General features: G+C 40.7%; 1 protein-coding gene across 1 annotated transcript in view; it reads right to left on the bottom strand.

The window, feature by feature from the left end:
* LSAMP (limbic system associated membrane protein) overlaps window positions 1-14337 on the bottom strand; it is a 725808-nt gene that overhangs the window by 618501 nt on the left and 92970 nt on the right. The window lies entirely within an intron of this gene.

Raw genomic sequence — 14337 nt, 5'->3', positions numbered from 1 at the left:
TCTTTCCAGAGCCAGGACACATCCTGGCTTCACTTTTAAACCCATTTTCAGTAACAGGAATAAAAACAAACGAACACCAGACTGTCTTCCCTTACAATTGAATTGGCGCAAAACAAAAGCCAGTGTTGTACAAGGTGCTGAACAGAGCACAGAAGTGACAAAGTCCTTGCCAAAGGGTTTAACTGCTATCACATGTGGAATAAGGGGAAAGGAAACAGATCATTGAGCATGACTTTCAGGCACACTTGGACCCTGATATTCTTTATTTTAGAAGGAATAAATCCAGGGGATCCTGAAAAGCAGCATGACTATCAGCCTGCTGCCACTGTCATTGCTGAGTTGTATTAGATACCTTCCAGCTCTGGAACAAAGCACCCCACCTCCATTTGGATGCAATGAGTTGGTTCTTCCTATGATTCAAAATTAAAGATTAGTGAAAAAGTTTCCAAGCATTGAGAAATGGTGGTGGTTTTGATTGGCTTTGGATCATTGTGAGCTGCCTTGAGTGCCTCATATTAAGGTAGAAGGGCAGAATGTTTTATAAATGAATGAATTGTGCATGTGTAGGATCTATTAAGATTCTAAATGAATGGTGGAGTTTGGCAGACAGGAGAGGAGAAACAAATGTGATCCCAATCCTGCCCCTTTCATGCATTCACTGAATGTCTGCACAGGCCCAGAAAAGAAAGTGACAGAACATCATTTGTTGTCATGTACAGCTCTCAGCTAAACCATTCCAATATATCATCAATGAACTACAACACATCCTGGGCAATGATACTCCTGTCTCACAGATCTTGGGTGTCAGGCTTGTTCTAGCTTATAGACAGCCCCCTAATCTAAAACAGCTACTCATCACTAACAGGCCACACAACTGAGATACAAGCACAGGAACCAGACCTTGCAACTAGCACAACTACCAACTCTGTCCCCATTTCCACACTGGCAATTATACAACGTAACAACATCATCCACAACATAAGGCCCCTTTTACCTGCTCATTTTCCAATGTATTATAAGATATCATCTGCCAACAACACACTCCTGCTTTCTACACAGTACAAACAAGTCAGTCTGTATAGAAAAAAATAAATGGATACAAATCCGACATCAGAAATGGCAAAATTCAGAAATAAGTGGGCAAACTCTTCAGTCGCCTTGGATGCTGTGGTGCACAATTGAAAGTTGCCAGTCTCCTCTAGAAGGATTTCAAAGGGAAACTTCAGCTTGAAGCTTGAAAAGCTGAATGGGAACAAATAACCAAATTATTCTATCCATTTGGACATGAATAAGAACAATGGTTTCATGTCCCACTATAGGTGCTAATTAGGCAATGGTAGAACGATGGTGTTATCACTAATTACTGCTGTTGTGAACGGTCACTGTGCATATTCCAAGTACATTTAAGCTTTACTTTAATTTTCACAGACTTTACTTTTTGCATTTCTTTACCATTTGATTTCACAGTTTACATTTTTTCCTACAACTGTGTGTGTGTGTGTATTCTGAGAATAACATGTTGTCCATATCTTGGACTGAACTCTAGTCCACAAAAATTTATATAATAAATTGGTTTGTCTTTAAGATGCCATAAGACTCTTTGTTGTTTTAGCTGCAACAGATGAACACAGTTGCCCCTCTGAAAGTTGTCTAGAGCTAGACTCTACTCTAGAGTATAACTGGTACAGATTTATTTTAAACATGTCTCAAGAGGTAGGATTAGGATACTATCACTTCCCTTCTTCACTGCCCAAATTCGTTATTTCCTCCTATATTTTAAATCCTTTGTCTTTTTTGAACAATTATCAGAGTAACCACAGAAGACAACTTAACTTCCTACATACAGTGCCGTTTACATGCTCTGACTTGGATTCCTGCATTGAGCAGGGGGTTGGACTCGATGGCCTTGTAGGCCCCTTCCAACCCTACTATTCTATGATTCTATGATTCTACATGTTTGTGAACTATTTACATGCCAATACTCTGACACAGGGACATCATGAGTTTGGATATTGATGTGTTCTTTATAGTGATGTATATTATGCCTCTAATAGGCTGTGATGCTTCAGTCATAAAGGGTTAGTTATTTTATTGCACTGGTCGGTGTGTCCTTTTTCTTTGTGTAATATACTTCACCCTTTCTCCTTTCTAAACTGACTTCCGATATTGAACCAGCTTTATCTTATTTGTTCATATAGGGCAGTAACCTATCTTGCCACTGAGCCTCTGCTAGTTCTGTTGCACCAGTGGGACCTGCCGCTTGTGCAACAGGAACTAGTGGTTCTTCAAATAACCATGGAATCAAACAGAAACTCTCATTTCCAGATCCAGGCATGGCAGTGGAGCTCCTTTCTGTGAGCTCCACTGATGTGCCTTGTTCTGGAAAAGACTGGGAACCCTCATTTCTGCTCGTTTCAGGAACTGCTAGTTCCTGTGGCATTAGTGGTCCATTCTGCTAGTGCAGGGGCAGTCTTGGATGGTGCCCATTATCTTATTACCCTTTTTATTTGCTGACAGTCAAATCTTTCTTAGCAGCCCTGCTCTAGAGCTGTATTTTGTATTTGGCTTTTCTGCACTATATGCAGTACACTCCATTTGTCTTTGGTACACTTTTACCTTACTTATCTCCAATCCCTAATATAGCAAAATAGTTATAAATTCCAGTCTTGCCTTCAAAAATATCAATATTCTTTCCCTCTGTTGTGATATTTCAAAATCTAAAATCTAAGCAACTTTATCCAACTTACAGATGAAAGTCACAGCCATTATGAATACAGTGACAAACACTACAGTGTTTCACTTGTTGCCTCATCTTGATATGAAAATGAACTATAAGCAGGTATTTCCTGGGGATGAAGCTGTTGTGACCTATGCATTAGCCATTCAAACTAGCCATGATTTACCTCAGTTCCTTGTGATATATGTCCATCTTTAATCTTTTATTATAATCACCCTCAAGAAGAATTATTTCTTAAAAAAATGTTTGAGAAATCTTGACAAATGCATGTTATGTTGATTGCTTCTTAACAAGTACTGAAATCAAGTTCCAGGCATCTTAATATAGATTTAGTATTTTGCCCCTTGTTCAGTGCTCTAGGTTCTCACTCCATGTCCTTGAATTCTTCAGCTGACTACCAAAGGCTGTGTGATCATCTGAATCCAGCACATTTTACAAGTCCAGCTACAACTTCTTGGCCTCTGAGAAGGGGAGCTACTTCTTCCATTCCTTGTCGTCATAGGCTGGGATCCAACCTAGTACCGTTTCCAGTTTTTTGAGGGCCCTTGGGCAAGACATCATCAACGGGCCCCATCCCTCAATAAGTCTACTGTCTCATCACCATTGTCACCAGCTGCTATTGCAACTCCTCCTCTTTCTCATTATTGCTACTTTGTGCTTTCCTGAAAGGTAGAGCGCCAGTGAGCAAGTATGCAGCATCATCTACTGCTCCACCTTCTCACCACCACCATTGTCTGGGCCAGAGCAAGAGGCAAACAGATTGCAATGGTGAAGGGGAGGAACAACTCCAGGGCCCCTGCTGGGGTGTAGGTCCTCAGCAGGTGTCTAACCATGCCTACCTTTGATGCTGGCCCTGATCCAGTTCCACCCCACAAGTTGCTCCGAAAGGTCAGAGGACTCTATGGAGCAGAATTTGACAGGGTTCAAGGGATGCATCCAGAAGGGAAAATCAGCAACTCTCACTCATGCACTGGGGTCTGAAATGTACACTGAAATTGTACTATTACACATATGCTAACATATTACAAAGTTACATATGTTACATTTGGGACTGCTACGAGGAGCCATATCATTTTTTATAAGAGTCCTAATTCTTACAAAAGCATTGGTAGAAAGAAATATTCCAAATCATAGGATTGGCTAAGTGTTTTTCACTTATTTATATGGGGAAGAATTCAAACATGCAACCTTCACTTGCAGGTAGCTTAGCAAAAGCTTCACCACATGACTGCTCTGCACATGTATTTTGCCTCTTAGAAATGGAACTTGCAAAGCACCTTTAAGGAGTTGTGCCTCTTCCAGTTACCTTTTGGAGACTGAAATGAAAACTGGTGATTAATACAGAATCAAGCCTCAAGGTCTTTCACTGTAATAATGAAAATAATCTATGCCATTCTTAAGGACATATATCATAGAAACCTCAATGGGAGCATTTTTTATTTTCTTTTTATAGTTTGGGATGCTGTCTCTCTTATCTAGTTCCCTAGAACCCCTCTGGATCTATAATAGTTTAGGGATGACATGAAAATTTCAGTTATTTAGTTTCTTTGCTTCTACTTTAGTTGCAGAAAATTGGTAGAAATTAATTTATTGCCTCACAGATGGAAACAAATTAGCCAAAACTGCAGCAAAAGACAAGGACCACCAACAGAATTTGAATTCACTGTGTTGACCGATTAGGGCACACATGCTTCACCCATTAGATTATGCAGTCTTTGCTTCCTCTCTTGGAGAAATTACAGGTGTTAAATTAGTCACAGGAGGGTACCCCCCATTGTTCTGTCATTGCAAGAGAAACACTGAAAATTGCAGGACTAAATTACAATTCTAAGATGGAGCATAAAAGGCTTAATTCTGCTGGTGAACCAGTTCATTACTGGGATGTAACTCCAGTTATGTCCACTTTACAAAAGAATAGAAACTTTCATATAGATCCTCTTATATTTAAGAAAACATGGTTACTGCTTCATGCACATTTCTAGATTAATCCTGCTCTTCATAAATATTATCCATAAAAATGGTGGCATTGAACTAGTACTTAACTTCTAAAAACAAAGAGGTATCTAGGCTCTTGACTGCCTGGAAGTCCCATTTTTTGGCCTTACAATGGGAATAATTTGCTGAATCAGAGGCTCAATTTAATGACTATGTGAGCTAAAAGAAACAGTCTCAGGTATTGCCTCCTCCTCCTTTATACCCAGCACAGTCTTATACATGTGTACTCGGAAGTAAGTCCCATTGAGTTCAATGAGACTTACACCCAGCTAAGTGTGCATCAGATTATAGCCTACGAATATCTTCTTAGCAATAACATCCATGTATCATCTTTAGGTAACAAAGACATAGGCAAAGCTGTTCTTGGTAGCAATCCCACAAATGTTGAAATCCCTTTTCCTAAAGACATCCTGAAGATAAATATCTGGCTAGGATCAAGCCTTTACAGGACTAGGTTTATTTTCCTTAGATGACTTATCCATTTTAGCTGAAATTCTGCACAAAAATGTGCAATTAAATAAATATGTATTTTTGAATGTATTTTATTTGAAACATACACGTTTCTAATCATATTTTATTTCATAATATGTAATATATGCATTTTAAAATTAATTTCAATATAGCTTTTGAACTAAGAACTGCATTGCAAAATTAAGAGAAGTGCAAAATCCGAAGGATAACTATGTTCCAATCCACATATTAGTCTGGGAGGTACAGACTGGGTATCTTTGTATCGCAAAGATCAAATTCCGCAAGCATCCCTAACTAGATGTGCAGGGCACTCAGCTCTTGACAGGATTGTCTTCTCTTATTATAGCTTTGCCTTGAACAAAGGGAGTTATTTAACTATTTTCATTAAAGGCAATGCATTTTGGGATGATAAAGATAATTAAGTACTGAAAGTGTGGTGATCCATTTGACACAGTGAATAAAAGATATGAAGTATTTCTAATAAAAACAGAACCCCCATTGGGATTTGAACTCACCGCCTATCTTTGCAGTCTAAGCAAAGCTTTCTGTTCACTAAGCTAATACTTTGTTTGTTCTCCACTGCTTGAATTTATAACTGTGATATTGGCTGCACACACTGGGTCTCCCTGTTGTTGTTCTGTAAAAGCAAAAGAAATATATTGGTTCTTGGATGCTCTATGAGAAAATAAATATTTTTTATAAAAATGCGTGTACGTGTTATAACGTTTCAAAACCTGTTCTCTTATTTGTGCCAAGATCTGCAGTGCAGGCTTAATTTTATTACCCACACTCTTATTTCTTCTGTGTGGGTTTTTTGTTTTGTTTTTTTGTTTCCTCAATAAAAGTGAAAAGAGAATGGGCAAGGAGGCTTCTGTTTTTACAGACATCAACTTCTTCATGAGCAACGCTGGAATGATCTGAATGCTGGATATGATTAAACTGAGTAGGTCTGTACAAACACACTTCAAATAATAATGTCTCCAGTGCTCCATATGGTCAGTCTACTCAACTATTGCCTCGGTTCCCCATGAAGCCTAGCCCTGCAGAGATGGAGACAATGCTGCTTCTGTCAAACATGGAACGACTCATTTCTGTAACTCCCCAAAATGCCACTGTAAATCAAACCACACAAGCTTTTAGAAATGTATGTGCTCAACATAAATTATGCCTCTTTTTAAATTATAGTGTGTGGGGTGGGGGGGGGGTGCTGCTATGCCTAACAAAGCATGTGCACATATACCTGACAGATATCCTAGTTTTTGCAGGTGAGGGATCAACAATGCGTTCTTCAGCAGTAGGCCCAAATAATTATTTAAAACCTCAAAGAACTATAAAGTTCACTCATTACAAGTTTTATTTTGTTTATATCATTTTTTCCTGCCACATCCACTTACACAAAGTCATTAGAAATACTCAACGTAAAAGTAAACAGACATTAGACAACTGAAATTCTCCAAAAGTAAAACTAGTGCTGTTTCAAATGTGCACACACAGAGAATCCATTTCTAATTCCATTCATCCAGAACCTGGCAAAAATAATAATAATCTGGATTCATTAATATGCATGCAAGTTTGCTTTAGAAACTTATTTCAAATATTAGTGTCTCATTTCAGTGACCAATTCAGTGCTTTAAAGTGCAGAACATGTTAAATCATTGGTATGCATGTCTATTTGTTGCACATGCACATTTGATCGAGGTTGAACTGCATGATAGGATAGACAGTCTTTAGAAAATAGAACTACTGTATCATTAGGAGTAGGACATATACATGTGTTTCAGTAGAGTGCAAGAATACATAATGACCATTGCAGTAGTATGAAAACATTGAACTCCTCCTGGATGAATGTGTTAAAAAAAAAAAAGCCTTGTGCATTTCAGTAAGATTGCTAAAAAAATTGACATTGTTGTTCAGTCTTTCAGTCGTGTCCGACTCTTCGTGACGCCATGGACCATAGCACGCCAGGCCTTCCTGTCCTGCGCTCTCTCCCGGAGCGTGCTCAAGTTCATATTCATTGCATCCGTGATGCTATCTAGCCATCTCATCCTCTGCCGTCCCCTTCTCCTTTTGCCTTCAGTCTTTCCCAGCATCAGGGTCTTTTCCAGGGAGTTTTCTCTTCGCATTAGGTGGCCAAAATATTGGAGCTTCAGCTTCAGTATCTGTCCTTCCAATGAGCAGTCAGGGTTGATTTCCTTTAGGATGGACTGATTTGACCTCCTTGCAGTCCAGGGGACTCGTAAGAGTCTTCTCCAGCACCACAGTTCGAAAGCATCAATTCTTCGGCGCTCAGCCTTCCTTATAGTCCAGCTCTCACAGCCATACATTACTACTGGGAAAACCATAGCTTTGATTAGGCGGACCTTTGTCGGCAAGGTGATGTCTCTGCTTCTTACTATGCTGTCTAGGTTTGCCATAGCTTTCCTCCCAAGGAGCAAGCGTCTTTTAATTTCATGGCTACAGTCACCGTCTGCGGTGATCTTGGAGCCCAAGAAAGTAAAATCTGTCACTGCTTCCATTTCTTCCCCTTCTATATGCCAGGAAGTGATAGGGCCAGATGACATGATCTTAGTTTTTTTAATGTTGAGTTTCAAACCAGCTTTTGCACTCTCCTCTTTCACCCTCAACAAGAGGCTCTTGAGATCCTCTTCGCTTTCTGCCATTAGGGTGGTATCGTCTGCATATCGGAGGTTGTTGATAATTCTCCCGGCAATCTTAATTCCGACCTCTGATTCATCCAACCCGGCATTTCTCATGATGTACTCTGCATATAAGTTAAATAAGCAGGGTGACAATATGCAGCCTTGTCGTACTCCTTTCCCAATTTTGAACCAATCGGTTGTTCCATGTCTGGTTCTTACTGTTGCTTCTTGACCCTCATACAGGTTTCTCAGGAGACAGGTAAGGTGGTCTGGTACTCCCATCACTTTAAGAATTTGCCACAGTTTGTTGTGATCCACACAATCAAAGGCTTTAGCGTAGTCAATGAAGCAGAAATAGACGTTTTTCTGGAATTCTCTTGCTTTCTCCATGATGCAGCGAATGTTGGCGATTTGATCTCTAGTTCCTCTGCCTCTTCGAAACCCAGCTTGTACTTCCGGTAGTTCTCGGTTCACATACTGCTGAAGCCTAGCTTGTAGGATTTTGAGCATCACCTTGCTGGCATGTGAAATGAGCGCAATTGTGCGGTAGTTTGAACACTCTTTCGCGTTGCCCTTCTTTGGAATTGGAATGTAAACTGACCTTTTCCAGTCTTGTGGCCACTGTTGAGTGTTCCAGATTTGTTGGCATATTGAATGCAGCACTTTAACAGCATCATCTTTTAGGATTTTAAATAGCTCGGCTGGAATACTGTCATCTCCGCTAGCTTTGTTGTTACTAATGCTTCCTAAGGCCCACTTGACTTCACTCTCGAGGATGTCTGGCTCAAGTTCAGTGACCGCACTATCATGGCTATCAGGGACATTCAGATCTTTCCTGTATAGTTATTCTGTGTATTCTTGCCACCTCTTCTTAATCTCATCTGCTTCTGTTAGGTCCCTGCCTTCTTTGTCCTTTATCATGCCCGTCTTTGCACAAAACGTTCCCTTGAGATCTCCAATTTTCTTGAAGAGATCTCTAGTCTTTCCCATTCTGTTGTTTTCCTCGATTTCTTTGCATTGTTCATTTAAGAAGGCCTTCTTGTCTCTCCTTGCTATTCTCTGAAACTCTGCATTCAGTTGGATATATCTTCCCCTTTCTCCTTTGCTTTTCGCTTCCCTTCTTTCCTCAGCTGCTTGTAAAGCCTCATCAGACAGCCACTTGGCTTTCTTGCATTTCTTTTTCTTTGGGACGGATTTCGTTGCTGCCTCCTGAACAATGTTACGGACCTCCGTCCATAGTTCCTCAGGCACTCTGTCTATCAGGTCTAATCCCTGAAATCTATTCCTCACCTCCACTGTATATTCATCAGGGATATGATTTAGGTCATACCTGAAAGGTTTAGTGGTTTTCCCTACGTTCTTCAATTTAAGCCGAAATTTTGCAAGAAGCAGCTCATGATCTGAGCCACAGTCAGCTCCAGGTCTTGTTTTTACTGACTGTATGGAGCTTCTCCATCTTTGGCTGCAAAGGACATAATCAATCTGATTTCGATATTGACCATCTGGTGACGTCCATGTGTAGAGTCGCCTCTTGTGCTGTTGGAAAAGAGTGTTTGCTATGATCAGCATGTTCTCTTGGCAAAACTCTATTAGCTTTTGTCCTGCTTCATTTTGTACACCTTGAAAAAAAATTGACATGGTATAGTTCAAAAAAGTACTATCAGCACATCCTATAGGACATATATGGCTTAAGGAGAGGAAGTGGCTTTCTTTGGTATGTAGATTTCACGGTATTTAGGGCTTCATAGGTCAAAACTACCACCTTGAATTATATCAGGAAGACTATAGAAAGCTAGCATACAACTGTTTGAGATACTAGTGAGATTTCTGCATATAATCTACTCCCACCTACCTGCAATAAAAATGATGTATAGGCTGGCCAGGGCCAGCCCTACCAAAAGGCAGTCACTTCAGGCGGAAGATGATGGGTGATGTGGAAAAGGCAGCAGTTGCAGGCCCCTCACCATTCCCCTTCATTGGCGCTGGGAGAGAGAGCTGTGTACAGCCTGCCCTGCACACCCTAAGTTAGCCTGCTCTCCTTCACATGAAGTGGAGGATGCTGTCCTCTACCAAGGGTAACATTCAACTGCCAGTCCTTTCAGCCTCTGTAGATGGAATTGGGTAGGGAGAGGGCATCTTGTCCTTCACCTCAGTCGCAAAATATCTTGGACCAGCCTGGATGCTACCCTAGGCTGATCACTGGATGTTTCTGACTATCATGTGATATTAGCAAAATTAACTGGCATGCTATTCAAAATGCTTTGATAGTCTGACATGCTAGCCAATTCTAAGAAAACTTAAATGGGTACATAATCCCTGTTGGTGGGGCCTTTCCCTCCCTTGGCAGGCAATACAAGGGGTAAAGGAAAAACAGCAACTGCCCTCTCCACCTTGGCTGCAGAAAAATGGCACCCAATAAGGTAGGATAGCTCTGTAAAGCATCACCTTAGAGTCAACATTAGGGTGTAGCGGTTCATATGTTACTGACATATTTGACATTCTGAATCTATTCTGCCTTTGTTTTTAGATTTTGCAGAGTCTTACTTGCTTATATCTGTCAACCTTTCCAAATATGTACTGGATAGGAGGCTGCCAACTCCAAGCACTTGTCACTTGCACAAACACATTGTTGTTGTTGTGTGTATGGCATTCTTTCTGAGTGTATGTGCATCAATGGCAGTGCACAGTAATTAAAATGAGCTACAGAAAGAAGAATCCATAGTAATCTATATTTGCTTGGCTACAAATCCTGCAATATAGTATACACATTAATTGTTAAAAATATATAATCCAACTTATCTTTGAATCAGAGTTGTCTTATCTTCACATCAGAGAACCATCAACATTATTATGGAAGGGTGAGAACTGAAATGTTACAATAATAACAACAGTGGAAAAATAACAACCAAAACCCTGTATTTAGGGTGTTCTCAAACAGCACAGATATAAATTAGCAGAATACAAATAATTTCAAACAGAAATTGTATTTTATCATGTATGCATGTATGTCCAAGTTTATGTGCTATCAAGTTAGGAGATAATATTTTCGTTATCTAATTCAACATAGACGAGACATGGGTAGTGTACAGCCTAGATAACTAGATTCATCAGAGCTTATGGGTCTCCGAAAGACTTTTTTATATAGTAAGGTAAGTAAGTTATCATCTTAATGGTTACAAACAAAACAAATAGAAAACAACAATGCACACACACAGAGCACAACTTCATTTTATACAGATCCCATGAATATTAAGTCCATATCATGGGTAAGATGAAGCTTCTGGTATTTTGAGAGTGACAATTTCAGTATAATAACACTGGAGAATATGGGCAAGATGTACACTACTATCTGTATTTTGACTTTGATAACAATCACACATGTGATTACATGCAACTCTGATATGCAAAATAGCAGTGTACCTTCGCTTATTTTACATTCCTAATGCACCCTTGCCCCTTCATGGATCACTGCCTTGTTGTGGGGAAGGGGCTTGCGTAACTCAGTGAAGCCATAAGCTATGCCGTGCAGGGCCACCCAAGACGGACAGGTCATGGCAGAGAGTTCTGACAAAATGTGGTCCACTGGAGAAGGAAATGGCAACCCACTCCAGTATTCTTGCTGAGAAAACCCCATGGAACGTATCACAAGGCTAAAAGATAAGATGCCGGAAGATGAGCCCCTCAGGTTGGAAGGTGTCCAATATGCTACTGGGGAAGAGCAGAGGGTATTTCCAAGTAGCGCCAGAAAGAGTGAAGCGGCTGGGCCAAAGCCGAAAGGACACTCAGCTGTGGATGTGTCTGGTGGTGAAAAGAAAATCCGATGCTGTAAAGAACAATATTGTTTAGGAACCTGGAATGTCAGATCAATGAATCAAGGTAAGCTGGAGGTGGTCAAACATGAGATGGCAAGATTGAACATCAACATCTTGGGAATCAGCGAACTAAAATGGACAGGCATGGGCGAATTTAATTCAGGTGACCATCATATCTACTATTGTGGGCAAGAATCCCTTAGAAGAAATGGAGTAGCACTCATAGTCAACAAAAGGGTGGGAAAAGCAGTACTGGGGTACAATCTTAAAAAGGATAGAATGATCTCAGTACGAATCCAAGGCAAACCATTCAACATCACAGTAATTCAAGTCTATGCCCCAACCACTGAGGCCGAAGAAGCTGAGGTTGATCGGTTCTATGAAGACCTACAACACCTTCTAGAACTAACACCAAAAAAAGATGTCCTTTTCATCATAGGGGATTGGAATGCTAAAGTAGGAAGTCAAGAAATCACCGGGATAACAGACAGGCATGGCCTTGGTGTACAAAATGAAGCAGGACAAAAGCTAATAGAGTTGTGCCAAGAGAACACGCTGATCATAGCAAACACTCTTTTCCAACAGCACAAGAGGCGACTCTACACATGGACATCACCAGATGGTCAATATCGAAATCAGATTGATTATGTCCTTTGCAGCCAAAGATGGAGAAGCTCTATACAGTCAGTAAAAACAAGACCTGGAGCTGACTGTGGCTCAGATCATGAGCTTCTTGTTGCAAAATTTCGGCTTACATTGAAGAACGTAGGGAAAACCACTAAACCATTCAGGTATGACCTAAATCATATCCCTTATGAATATACAGTGGAGGTGAGGAATAGATTTCAGGGATTAGACCTGATAGACAGAGTGCCTGAGGAACTATGGACGGAGGTCCGTAACATTGTTGAGGAGGCAGCAACGAAATCCGTCCCAAAGAAAAAGAAATGCAAGAAAGCAAAGTGGCTGTCTGATGAGGCTTTACAAGTAGCTGAGGAAAGAAGGGAAGCAAAAAGCAAAGGAGAAAGGGGAAGATATATCCAACTGAATGCAGAGTTCCAGAGAATAGCAAGGAGAGACGAGAAGGCCTTCTTAAATGAACAATGCAAAGAAATCGAGGAAAACAACAGAATGGGAAAGACTAGGGATCTCTTCAAGAAAATCGGATATCACAAGGGAACATTTTGTGCAAAGACGGGCATGATAAAGGACAAAAAAGGCAGAGACCTAACAGAAGCAGATGAGATTAAGAAGAGGTGGAAAGAATACACAGAAGAACTATACAGGAAAGATCTGAATGTCCCTGATAGCCATGATAGTGCAGTCACTGAACTTGAGCCGGACATCCTCGAGAGTGAAGTCAAGTGGGCCTTAGGAAGCATTACTAACAACAAAGTTAGCGAAGATGACAGTATTTCAGCTGAGCTATTTAAAATCCTAAAAGATGATGCTGTTAAAGTGCTGCACTCAATATGCCAACAAATTTGGAACACTCAACAATGGCCGCAAGACTGGAAAAGGTCAGTTTACATTCCAATTCTAAAGAAGGGCAATGCCAAAGAGTGTTCAAACTACCGCACAATTGCGCTCATTTCACATGCCAGCAAGGTGATGCTCAAAATCCTACAAACTAGGCTTCAGCAGTATGCGAACCAAGAACTACCGGAAGTACAAGCTGGGTTTCAAAGAGGCAGAGGAACTAGAGATCAAATCGCCAACATTCGCTGCATCATGGAGAAAGCAAGATAATTCCAGAAAAATGTCTATTTCTGCTTCATTGACTACGCTAAAGTCTTTGATTGTGTGGATCACAACACACTGTGGCAAATTCTTAAAGTGATGGGAGTACCAGACCACCTTACCTGTCTCCTGAGAAACCTGTAATAGGGTCAAGAAGCAACAGTAAGAACCAGACATGGAACAACCGATTGGTTCAAAACTGGGAAAGGAGTACGACAAGGCTGCATATTGTCACCCTGCTTATTTAATTTATATGCAGAGTACATCATGAGAAATGCCAGGTTGGATGAATCAGAGGTTGGAATTAAGATTGCCGGGAGAATTATCAACAACCTCCGATATGCAGATGATACCACCCTAAGGGCAGAAAGCGAAGAGGATCTAAAGAGCCTCTTGTTGAGGGTGAAAGAGGAGAGTGCAAAAGCTGGTTTGAAACTCAACATTAAAAAAACTAAGATCATGTCATCTGGCCCCATCACTTCCTGGCATATAGAAGGGGAAGAAATGAAAGCAGTGACAGATTTTACTTTCTTGGGCTCCAAGATCACCGCAGATGGTGACTGTAGCCATGAAATTAAAAGACACTTGCTCCTTGGGAGGAAAGCTATGGCAAACCTAGACAACATAGTAAGAAGCAGAGACATCACCTTGCCGACAAAGGTCCGTCTAATCAAAGCTATGGTTTTCCCAGTAGTAATGTATGGCTGTGAGAGCTGGACTATAAGGAAGGCTGAGCGCCGAAGAATTGATGCTTTCGAACTGTGGTGCTGGAGAAGACTCTTACAAGTCCCCTGGACTGCAAGGAGGTCAAATCAGTCCATCCTAAAGGAAATCAACCCTGAGTGCTCATTGGAAGGACAGATACTGAAGCTGAAGCTCCAATATTTTGGCCACCTAATGCGAAGAGAAAACTCTCTGGAAAAGACCCTGATGCTGGGAAAGA

This window comes from Heloderma suspectum, chromosome 3 (assembly GCF_057233095.1).
Source record: "Heloderma suspectum isolate Gila_16-S chromosome 3, 16-S_ref, whole genome shotgun sequence".
Lineage (NCBI taxonomy): Eukaryota > Metazoa > Chordata > Lepidosauria > Squamata > Helodermatidae > Heloderma > Heloderma suspectum.
This window is presented reverse-complemented; position numbering and strand designations above follow the sequence as displayed.